Raw genomic sequence first — 12,797 nt, 5'->3', positions numbered from 1 at the left:
CTCACTCCCGCTCTAGTCCAGCTGCTGCCGGCTGCTAATGGCAGATTTAATTAGCAGCAGTTAATTAGCAGTTAGCTACTTTAGCAAGTAGTTATGCTAAAGCTACATCAGGAAACTGTAAATCTCAGAGTTGAAGCTGAGCAGCTGGAGGACATCAGAGGGAAAAGCACCAACTACATTGTGTATAAAATCTGATCCACTTTCATTAAAATCACTGAATAAAGTTCTAAAGTTATGCTTTTGTACAGTAATCAGAGAGGCCCGGACACTGTTTCAAACAGGAAGCACTCCGCTAAGGTGGCGTCATAAGAGAGAAAGTGTTTTATTGGATGCAAAATGAGTGCAGGTTGAGCCATCAATAACTTTTTATTGCTTATCTGGAAATGACAATGAAGAATCATGAAGAATACCATTGTTAAGCCAGATACTGGAGTATAGGTGACAGATGTGCTACCAGCCAAAGTAAAGATACTTGTTTCGTCCCTTTGACTGATATTATTGCTGTCGATCTTAGATCATTAATCGGCTACTGGTGCATACAGTTACTTTATGTTGGGAGCCACTGGACTAAACTTGCTGACAGTATATAGTGTTGGAGCTGACTTTTGGTGTGAGGCAGTCCCCAGCTTATCGCAGGACACATAGAGACAAACAACCATTCACAACATTCACTATGGTCAATTTAGAGTCACCAATTAACCTGTTAAGGTCCTGTCTTTGGACTGTGGGAGGAAGCCAGAGTACTCATAGAGAACTCACGCAGACACAAGGAGAACATGCAACTCCACACAGAAAGTCCTATGTCTGTACTGAGCTGTAGAAACATTGCAGATGGAGGGTCGAAGGTATGAAGCTCTGAGGGTCGAAGGTATGAGGCTGACCGGTATTGGGAAGACTGTCTCTTGGTCTATGTCTTAGAGCCCCATGGTTCCTGTGTTTGAATGAAAGAGAGAAGAGAGAGATAACAAAAAGAAAGAGGGTCTCGGGGTGAGGGATGTGAAAACTGCATCAAAGAGGGAGTGAACGGATAAGGTGTGTTTAAGTACTTGTGTAACGGACATGGGATGAGTTCGAGGTGTGGTCCCTAACCTAGTTGTAAAACTTCATTTTTAAAAACATAACCTTAACTCCAAACCATAGTTTTGCATATTATATTCCATTTCGGCCATATTCTGTAAACAGAGCCCCCTAAATTTGACACACTTGACCTTTAAAAGAGAAATCACTATTTGGTGAAAATGCACACAGCTCATAGATCTGCTTTTTTAAACTGATACCTGTAGTTTCTGGTGGTAACAGCGAGTACAGTTTAATAATACAATACTCTTCGACTTCAGCAGCTGGGTCGACAGAAACACAAGAAGAGCAACCAGTCTTATATGTTTACAGTGCAGACAAACAAACTCATGTTGTTTTAATGAAGTCAGTCAGAAATAATTGGCCAACCACGCTCTGATTTCACACTGAACACGGCACGAGTAGTTTTCCACACAACTGTAGGACACAGTAACAGGAGCCGCTGACTGTACTGCAGCCTGTTATTTGCAGATCTCGTCTTATTATTGTCGCAATTATTATTTTTCTCTCATCTAGAATGGATCCGTTTTTGACATGTTTACAAAACCTCTCCTGTGTTTCATTCAAAAACAGGGTTTCATTTCACATACGATCTGAAGGATTATGACATAGGCTATTCTCTAGTAAGAAGCCAGCAAATGCATGAGGAAATAAACAGTACTGCAATTTAGTCATCATGTTTTCTTTCCATATTTTCTGGATCTTCTGTCTGCTTAACGTTTGTGTGAAATGTTTGTGTACAGTTTTTCAGTCTCCAAGACTCCCCGGATTCATTACAGTTCTGTTGTACTGTATTGTATTACATAGTGTAGGTGCTTCTGTTTTTGCCCAGCTCATGTGTTTACTGAGGCAACATGTTGTATCTGTATTTTTTTTTTGATGATAAAATTTCTGCTTGCAGAAAAAAACCCGGAAAAAACAAAACAAGATTTTGCTGAGGTTCTGAAAAATAAGCACTGTAATTAACTTTTCAGCCGTCCCACAGCGCTGCATCCCACAAAACACTGAACACACACACACACACACACACATCCGCACACAGGTGAGAATGCTATGGGAAGTGCATCAGGGAGATATTTGCACATAGTATTTCCCTCCAGGCTGTATCTGCACAACAAAAGCCACTTGTTTTCACCATTTACTGAAAAATGTCATCGAGCCATCACAACAGTGATGAGTTTTAAAGCAGAGAACAATCGTGCAGAAGTTTTGAGTTCAAAGAGATCATTTAAAGGTCCATCAGTCAGTAGTACAAACCTGACATGTGTTTTATGTTTTAAAGGGTTGACACAAGCTTGTAACTAATTGCAGTATAAAGACTTCCCTTAGAAACAATCATTGTGCATGCTCAAAGAACATGGTGCAGAAGCAGAAGTTAATTGAAGAGTTCATTTTTTTCCCAGCTTCATTAATTAGTACACACTGAGGTCTCAAGTGATGCAAACTGCAGAAGGGTTGTGTTGAGTGCAGATGCACGCTGGAATAAATTATGTTTGCCAAAAAATAACATTGTGTTAAATCAAGTAAAAGAGCAGCCATTAAATCAGTGGAAGTAATTCTCTTAGACATTTGTACATTCTGGGTATTTCTGCTTTATTAGCTGAGGACATGAGAAGTCCTTACATGAATACTATATATATATATATATATATATATATATATATATATATATATAATGCTGTAGATGTTAGTGATGCACTCTTTAATATGCATGAGAATATGATGTTGGATCTGCACTGTCTGTGTGGGTATATCTGCTTAAATGTTCTACAAACTGTTGGTCTTAATAGATGAGAGCATAATGTTTTACAGCGCACTATAACCTCAGTTTACCTGGATACATTCATTAAAGCATGAGCTCCTAGAGCAGGGTTTATTACTGCAGCACCTCAGCAGGAAATGATACATCCAAAACACGACTTAAAGGTCCAGTGTGTCAGATTTAGGGGCGGCATGTGTATGCAACCGTGCATATGCACTTCTTAAAAAGCTTGAAATCAGGCTGTGTTCTGGCCAAACTTTTTTTGCCCTCCATATAACTACTAATATCTTACCTATAGATTCTGAATTTATATGGAGATAAATGGAGAAGACACTGTGGCAGGCTGTAGTCAATGCAAACAAAGACTAATCAAGCACCTGCAATCATTTCATACATTCATAATAAGTAATTTCTACAATGGCTTTACTGCTGCTACGTCTTGCGTGCACTGAACAATGGCACACTGACTAGTGGTAGCAGATCAAAGAGCTGATTGGATGGCAAGCTTCACATTCCCTCTCAATCTGCACACACTGTACAGATTGCATTCACACTTGGCTGACCCCTGCTGATATCCGACCACATCCAAAGGGTAGCAGACAGATCCGATCACGGCCATTACCATCACATGGTATGTGCATTAGCACATACAACTGACGTGCATTTGTCCTCATCCAGATAAGATATCCAGAGAGAGAGATCACATGTAAATAGGATGTGGACATAGGGTCAACGAGATTATCACTCACTGCTTATCATTTTACATACATTACATACATATTTATTAAGTAAATAGAGGTGAGAAAAAAAATAGAGTTATATTGGCAATAGAAAAAACAAAGTCTTATAAACTCCAGTGAAACTCCATTAAAATGCAAGAAGTCTTCGACTTCGTCACTTGCCACAGTGCACTAGCTACGCCTGAGCTCCACTTCCACTGAGAGGTGGAGAAAGGTAAAGTGGATGTGACAGATAATGAATCAGGAAGTCAAACTGTGCCTTCCCATCTGGAACCGCAAGTCCTTTATTAACCATTTAATACACACTCATTAAAGAAATACACATGCATGCTCTGGAAATCAGGTTCAAATGAAGTACAAGAGTGAGTGCAAGAGGGTGCAGGAGCATACGCACATGCACACACACACACACAAACAAACACACACACACACACACACACACAGTGACTCATCAATACTAAATTATACTCGGCACATTATGCTGTAATGAAACAAGATGGAGAACTAACAGGTCTTTCTCTGCACTCTGTAAATTATGACAGTGTGATTTGAACACTGTAAAATGATAAATTAGGGAGAGAAAAGAAGGTGAGGTAATGTTACAGAATATAAAGCATGTGTAGCTGCCTATGGAAACAGCTGTACTTGAGTGATTTCAGCTGTACTTGAGTTGTTATTTCAGTCTTGCACACGTTTACTTGTTGGTACAAGGTGTGAATTAGAGTTGGCGGCACATGTCGATGACAATTTCAGGTCCAAATGAATTCATTTTAATAATGGATTCATAAGCTGAGGCAACTTGGCTTAAAATATGTTCCTCAAAAATATCACAAAATAGATGTCTGCTAGTTAAAATATGTAAACTTCAATAAAAGATAAAAACTCACTTCATCACAGTGCAAGGGCACACAGGTGGATCCGATGCTCAGACTAACGTCAGGTTTTCAATGATCCTTGGTGCAGGTGATATCTTGCTAATAGGATGGAAAAAGATAAATATATTATTAGTTGTTATGAACCAAAAAACACATCAGTGCACTGTGTAATCAGTGCAAAATAAACTAAACCTGCCCAGTCCCTGTAACACGTGAAATTGGCATACACAAGACACTACACACAGTGATATTACGCGGTGAGATGGCAGCCGCCATACCATTGGTTGAAGAACTATATTACAAGCACATGGAATTGGGACAGGCAACATGGTGGTGCAGTGGTTAGGACAGGAAGGTTCCGAGTAAGTGGCCTTTCTGTGTGGCGTTTGCATGTTCTCCCCGTCTGATCATCTGTTAAAGCACTAGGCTGTTTCCTAATGAGCAGGTCGGCGTCTTCTGACACAAGACTCATCTTGAGAGCACAGACCTGCAAGATGCTGATATACAGAATTATAAATTCACACAACTCCTAATATGAATAGAACCTGCCAAACTATACCTGTTATTTGACATGTTTTAGAACATTTACATTAGCTTAGTCAATGTGTTCTTTGGTTTAAATTCATTTCCATGTGATAATCAGTTATCAGACTTTTGAATCATGCTTGTAATCCACCACAGTAAACACAGAGTCAGCAATACAAGGTTACATTAGCAAAAGCAACTTAATTTATGTAACTTCATTACAGTGAAATTCTGACAAGTAAAAAAAAAACAGATAGCAATGTTTATTAAACCTGCATTCATATTTATCTTTCCATTTGAGAGCAGGACTCATTGATTTCATGTCCAGGGTTGTAATGCTTTCTTTCAAAATCCTGCACACGCTCACATAGCCACTGTTTTTGCTGAGATTTGCTCTTGCACAGATTTCCAGCGCCCTGGCTTCAACCTTCTCCTCACAATCTGTTACGGTGAAATGTTTCTGTGCAATAATTCTGCCTCAATTAATAGAAGTCATATGTAGTGTTGACCAAAGAAATCCCTGCCTTGGTGCAGGCACTCTCGCTTTACTTCTTACTGCATCCCTTACAGACAGTCTCTCTTTGACCTGGTTTATCCAATCCACCTCCAAGCTTTATTATATGTACTTTACTATAGAAGCTTATCTAATACAGCACACCGTCTCGTAAACTGAACATTTGGAACGTTTTGACAACAGGGACTGTCGATATTGTCTTGACTTGGTGAAGCTGTTTACCAAGAGGTCTGTTCCATTACTGGAGCTTGGCAGAGAACAAACAAATTTGTGGACAAGAAGCATCACATTTGTCCACCTATGTCAAGAGATGAGGATTTCTTGGACCACATCTATAGAAACTAATAAACACTGGCGTACTGAGCATGTGGCAAACATGATTCTGTTCTCCAGAAAACACAGATGGGTTTATTGCACTTCTTTGACTGGGCATAGCTTTTCAGAGAAAAGTTTCCATTTCCTACCTGAACTCAGGGATTTCCATGCTTAGCATAGAACCTCATGTGTTACAATCAGCTAACTGGTTTATAACTGGAATCACGAAAGTCAGTGTTGATGACTGAATGTTTATCTGGTGAAGTTAGTGACAGACAGAAGTGAGTCTATATTATTAATGTTTAGTAACTCACCACTAAGGCATTGGAGCGATCCTCAGACTGTGGAGCAGGCACCTGCCACCAATCTGTGCTCATTGGGCCAGTGTTTATTAGTTTATATGGATGTGGTCCAAGGAATCCTCATTTTTTGACATAGGTGGACAAATGTGATGCTCTTTGTCCACAAATTTATGTTTGTTCTCTGCCAAACTTCAGTAACAGAACAGACCTCTTGGTAAACAGCTTCACCAGGTTAAGGCAATATCGACTGTCTCCATAGTCAAAATATTCAGCTTGAACTTGTCTTATGTGACACTTGACTGCCTTTTTTAAGTAACTTTGAAGTGAATATTAGTCATTTAGTTGATTTTTTATTATTGTATTATTATTTACATTTTTTGCAGGTTTAAGTATTATTAGAAGTCAGCGGTTGCCTAGATTAACCATTTAGGACCTTTTGAATAATTCCTTGTATCTTTCTACATGTATATATAGCTTCACCTATTAAGATGATATGCATAACACTCCTCTCCAACATGTCTACGTGTGACACTGATGTCAAAGGTTTTGCCATCTGCGGTTACTGCATCAGCAGTTTCCTGAGACTAAAGAGAGGAAAAGGAAATTCAATACTCAAATTGATGACGAATGAAAAATGCTCTCACTGACAATTTATGTACAAACAGTGGGGTTAGGTACAGTGCTGGATATTACTTTTAGGGACAAATTCATTTAAATATTGACTTGATGAGAACATTTCAGTCCAATTAATAATTACTTTAGTGTTTTTCCATTTATTTATAACTGTATATTTAAAATAAATAATAATAAATAAAATAAATAAATAACTTGAAAAACATGAATATAAAATGGAAACGATTTGTTTTCTTATTGAATCAGAAAATGTGAATTAATTATGGATGTAATGTAAACTGAAAAACACTTTCCTTTCCAGCTTCAGTTGATTTAACGACATCTTCCACCCTGGAAGATCTTTTTGTAAAGTAAAACATGATTACATGAAAATAACAACTGATCATTATCTACTTTTACAATTGCGAAGAATATCCATTAAAGTCTTTGTGTTGCTGTAGAGTTATAAAGTAGAAGGGAACAAGACTAACATTACTGGAGAGCCACTGTATTGTTGAAATACTAAAGGTAATACATCCAAGAATTTGTGCTTATTATTCAGGTTCTAATGGGATTAAAACCAGGGTCACAACAATTAATGAGGCCATACAGGGCCGGTTTTAGCTAATGCGCAAATGTGGCCAGAACTGGCGCTGAGGCCATATAACACATCATTTCTCCATCCAGTACTTTAACTGTGCATCTCGTGCAGAGAAAAAATAATGTAATCTATTTTCACATGTCTCTGTCCAGTCCAAATGCCTGCCAGGTCTGCAGCCAGCCTAAATGCAGCAACACAGAAATTGATTAAGTAGTTGTGATAGGTTGCATGACATTTTTATCTTTTAGAGCCACTATTAAAATGTGTTTGTATCATCAGATTTGGTCTCATGGTTGTGCTTTGTGTGGTGTTACTAGTCCCTGTAGACTCTGCTGGAATGGACTCAGCAACAATGTCACATCAGATGCAGACTATTAGAATATATAAGGGGGGTTTCACTTGTAAAAACTTCATTTAAAATAATGAGAAATCAAAAGCTGTTCAATTTATATACATACATACATATATATATATATATATATATATATAACTACCCCTCAATGAAGGTGAAAGTCATTCCATGCTGATAGCAGCTCCAGCCATGACTTTACATGCACAGCCAACAATTGCAGTAGCATGCTAGATCTGCTTCCAGATTCATCTCTTGGAATTCATGTGTGTTTGGAGTGAGTAAATGAGGAATAAAAATGTAAATAAATGATTCAGTGCATAGCCTTTTAAAGATTTGAGGGCTCCATACAACAGCAAGCCTCCTGATATATTTTCAAGTTTCTGATTCTGACTGATCTGAAGTCTTAGAATCAAAATACACCACATTGTGTGCCAGAAGTGCACCCTTCATCCATATTCCATGTTTGAAAGATTTGTTTAAGTGTACTTCATACTACACCACATTTGAAGTAGAAGTTTTCAGATATTAAGTATACATTGTACTTTTTCCATTCTCAAAGTTTTTGTACAAAAACTAATTAATGAATCCAGGTTGAGTTAGATTACTTCAACACTGTCAACAGACATGCAGTGTGATGTTTCGTTAATCCATCCCAGCAAGGAGAACTGTCTCACTGCTTACTGTTGGTGTCCTTTCTGTGGTCATTCAACATGTAGCATTGCAGATTTCCAGTCTTCTAGCTGTTGGAAACCACCTTTCAGGAGAGGGACAACTGTTTAACCCTAAAGCCGGGCATACACTGTATGATTTTTGAAAATCTTGTCGTTGATACCATCACACACTGTACAAGTAATGGTCTACAAAGGGTTTTCAAAATGTGGGATAGTGGGCCTCCCCTAAGAGAGCTGAAAAGCAGCCACATAGCAGAGACATAGCAGGAGACATTAGCAAAGACATTAGCAGCGTTTCCTCACTCTGGAATAGAACTTTTGACACAAAACAGCAAAGATAAGACATACTGTATCGTTTTGTTGATTTTTTTTTGCTACTCTTTGGGGGCTAGCTCGACATCAGATTTCTTGACACCCGCAGGAGCTTGGATGGAGCTTTGTAGATGTAGGTTTCTGTCTTATTGATGTAAGTATTTGATTTACTGACAGCTATTAATCTTAAACAGAATATGTGCTACACCAATGGATGAAGGGAGAGTCAACTTACCAATGACTTCTATGACACGCCACAGAAAAATCATTGTGGGTATGATGAAGCACAGGCAGCTTTGATAGAACTGTAGGAATAGTTGACTTGTGTCATGTACTTGAAAACTATTTGAATTGATTAAAAATGGTAAATGGTATCTGTAAGTGGCAAGAATTGGATTTTATTTGGATACAACCTCTTGCCATTAAGAAGTCATGATCCACTGAGACACAATTTATACAGATGCATATTTGGAATGTATACTGGTAAGAGTGAAATGCATCACTTGCACGTAGGAGTGTTTTTAATGCGTCAGCACTGGCTTGTGCCATTGGATCAGTAGGTTTCATGTTGGTGTACATTGGTGTCAGTCCGTGGAGCAACACAGTTGCATTCAGTTGGTGTGCCTCTTCATAGTTTGTGAGAAACTGGCTACTCCGGAAGACCAAACATGGTAATAAGTAATTAATTACCACTGACTCATACATATAACGAAAGCATCTAAATTTGGCACCACGCAACATATTATCCTTCAAATCTGTATGGATTTCTATTATCTTCTTGGTGCTCATCTTTATGGATAGTGTGAAGGATGGTGCCATTTGGTCTTGAGCCAAAGCATCTACAGTTTAAGGAGAGATTCTGCTGGGAGGCTCAGTTTGAGTTTAGTGAGGGGACAACCTTAAGCTACAGACACACAAAAACAAGTCAAGTTCTAAAAATGTTAGTTATGTAAAGCACGCAAATTCTCTCTCTTTAATCTATTTACAGTTAAGTCTCTATAGTCAAAAAGTAACTTTTTAATTAAAGCAAAGTTCTCAAAGCAAATTCCCAGTGTCGAAATGTAGGCGTAATAGCTGTTTTGCTCTAGAAGTAAGATCAATGATTTCACCTTTTGGCCTAACATGTCCTGAACAAAAAATACATTAAAACACATAACACTTAGAATCATTCATGTTATGATTCACTAATGCACCTCCCTTTGAATGGTTTTCCAAATTTGTATTCAATTATAATTTCAAACCCAGTGTAACAAAAATGAAAGGTAGTAAATATACAGTTGGCAGCTTATGATGAAGGGTCAGGTTGTTACATACAGTATGTGCTAGATGTGAGGAGCAGCTTGCACAGGTTTTGTGTATGCTGTAAAAAGTAGGGCAGCTGGAATGAGCTGACTTCCACAACTAATTCAAAGTTCCATCGTGGGCCATAGCTTGCTGGTCCAAAACCACTGCCAGCTGATTAATGCAATGTTTTCTTTTTTTTTTTCTTTCTTCTTTTTGTCCAATCCCTTGCCCCACTTTCTTTCTTTATTTCATTCCTCTTCATTCCCTAGAGGCAATCAGTGTTTCATCTGCTGCCAGATTCCACGAAGCTTTCGAGAAATATATTTTTGCAATGAGAAACAAAACAAGAAATTTCTTCTAGCCCGAAGCTACAACTCGTTCAAGACGCATCCTTACCTCCACTGTATACACATCATCAGAGCAATGTGTGGTCTGTATGATGGAGGAAGGCTGTCATTATCTACTGTGTGTACTGTTATCTACCACCACATGGCACATATTAGTGTTAGACGTTTATCAGCCTTTGTGGTAAAAATATAAACATACACTGTACGTGTTGTAAAAAAAACAATTATTCATCCACTCTGCATTTAAATATGAGATATATGAGAAGTCTGAACTGTTGTGGAAAAAAATTAGGAATTTAGGAATCAGGAAATTCAATTTATATTCCACTTTGGATCCTGGAAAGCACATTTAAGCCTAGTGTCTGTTAAATGTGACCATAGTTCAGATAGTGTAATATGATCAGCATGAGCTCAAGTTGCTTTAAACAGTCTCTTTCCATAACTCTAATTCTTTTTTTTCCAGCATCTCTTGTTTGATTATGTTTCTCTCTGTTCAGTATTTTATATGAAACCCAACAGGGAAGGAACAAATTTCTGTCTTTATTAAAAATAGGTTTATTTTCTTTGGGACGACCACAGCGCTTAACAAACATATATACCCTCAGCTCTAAGTTTTAGCATTTTAGTGTCTTTAAGTGCATTGTTTTGGTTTCATGGTTAGTTACTTTACTGTCTTGGTTCAGTCTCACTGCTCTCCTAAACAGCTGTTTTAATAAAATGCTCAGCATTGAGCGGCTGACGGACAAAATTAGCAGCAGGAGTTGATGGAGGCCAAAACAGAGCTAAAAGAATTCATATTGGACTAACCTGGAAATATGACTTCAAATAAATGCGTGTTGCTCCATGTATGCTAAATGTGTTAACGTCAATGTTTTCTAACCTGATTACTGTGACAATTTTTTATAGTGATTAATTAATTACTTAATTCATGGAAATTTACAGAGCGAGGGAAATATTTTTTATTTTTTTTTTGTCAAACCTAATCATGAGGATATGAGCAGTTTTAACCTAAAATATTAATAATTTGTCCTCACAGACATGAAATGTTGAATTCATAGTCAAAGTTTGCTTAATTCAGCACAAGCAAATGTTGCTGTTGCTACACCTGCAGCTCTGGTATGACCAGAGGCCTCATTTATAAACCTGTGTGTAGGGAACACAACCTTTTAAGGTTGTGTACAGATGAAACACAGACAGTGGTGAAATTCAGCACACAGCACCGTAACACAATGTGGCACACCTTAGCAAGCTTCATGTAACACTCATATATGCCTATGCCTATATGCCTTCAGTCAGTGAATAGTCCCAAATTTATCTGGACTGCATGAGGAAGGCCATCATGGCAAATACTGAAAGGATAAAAAAAGAAATTTCACTCAGTGTGAAGTGGAAGTTCTTGTTGAGGACATGGAGGCAGAAAAGAGTCTTATTTAGTGGACACAGCGTGGGCATAACTAATGCCAAAATGGCATTAGAGTGGCAGCATGGGGCAGACACTCTTATAATGCTGCTGCCTCAGAAAGTCGGACAATCACTGAAATTAAGAAGAAGTGGTCTGATGTTAAAGTGGATGCAAATAAGTGCATCGCCTTACACAGACAGAGTGTTTGTGCCACTGCCGAGGGCAGGGGAAGCCGGCATCGTTCATCAAGGAAATCTTTATGTAGTAGTGGTGAAGGCCAAGGGGGGCGCTGACATGCATGACGCACAGGATGACTCAGGTGGTTCTCTGTTCATTTACCATTTGCTAAAGTAAATGGTAAATGGACTGTACTTACAGAGTGCCATTCTAGTCTTCTGACAACTCAAAGAGCTTTTACACTACCTCATTCATCCATTCACACTCATTCATACACTGATGGCATTGAGCTAGCCATTCATACGCATTCACACACAATTTGGAGTTCAGTATCTTGCCCAAGGACACTTCAACATGCAGGCTGGAGGCGCCGGAGATCAAACCGCTCATCATCTGATTTGTGGATAAATGCATTGATGCTGTGTTCACAGATTTATGCACAAAACAACAACTTCAATTACAAAAAAACATTTCTACTTCTTGTAGAAATAGAAATAGTGACGTGTGACATCTTTCCATATCTTTTGTGCTACACATAGGATCTAAACAATGGCACACAGCAGCAGTATTTGGCTCATGTACCTGGGTAGAGGGGTCAGGCCTGGGTTCAACATGATAGGGGTCAGGAGGTCACGGTATGTATCACCGCACACGCCTCCACATTTTGGCACACCTTTTCTGACTACCCGCGGCATCGAAGCAACACCATCTGCTCTCCATAAACCTGATAGTGCGCTCCACAATAGTGCATACCGGACTGTGCTCTTTGGGTAAGGGAAAGGATTGTGTGGTAATCACTTGAGGGGATATCCACTGTCGCCTGTAAGGATGGATAGATAGATAGATAGATAGATAGATAGATAGATAGATAGATAGATAGATAGATAGACAGACAGACAGACAGACAGACAGACAGACAGACAGACAGA

The 12,797-nt window shown here is 38.6% G+C and overlaps 1 long non-coding RNA gene across 1 annotated transcript; it reads right to left on the bottom strand.

The window, feature by feature from the left end:
• Positions 1-709: 709 nt before the first annotated feature.
• Positions 710-12,587, bottom strand: LOC113745640 (uncharacterized). Its single transcript, XR_003462290.1, has 3 exons — positions 12,451-12,587; positions 4,467-4,553; positions 710-931 (listed from the first exon to the last, which is right to left on the bottom strand). It is a non-coding gene; the product is annotated as an uncharacterized LOC113745640 (long non-coding RNA).
• Between the last annotated feature and the right edge of the window lie 210 nt (positions 12,588-12,797).

This window comes from Larimichthys crocea, chromosome I, assembly GCF_000972845.2.
Source record: "Larimichthys crocea isolate SSNF chromosome I, L_crocea_2.0, whole genome shotgun sequence".
Lineage (NCBI taxonomy): Eukaryota > Metazoa > Chordata > Actinopteri > Sciaenidae > Larimichthys > Larimichthys crocea.
This window is presented reverse-complemented; position numbering and strand designations above follow the sequence as displayed.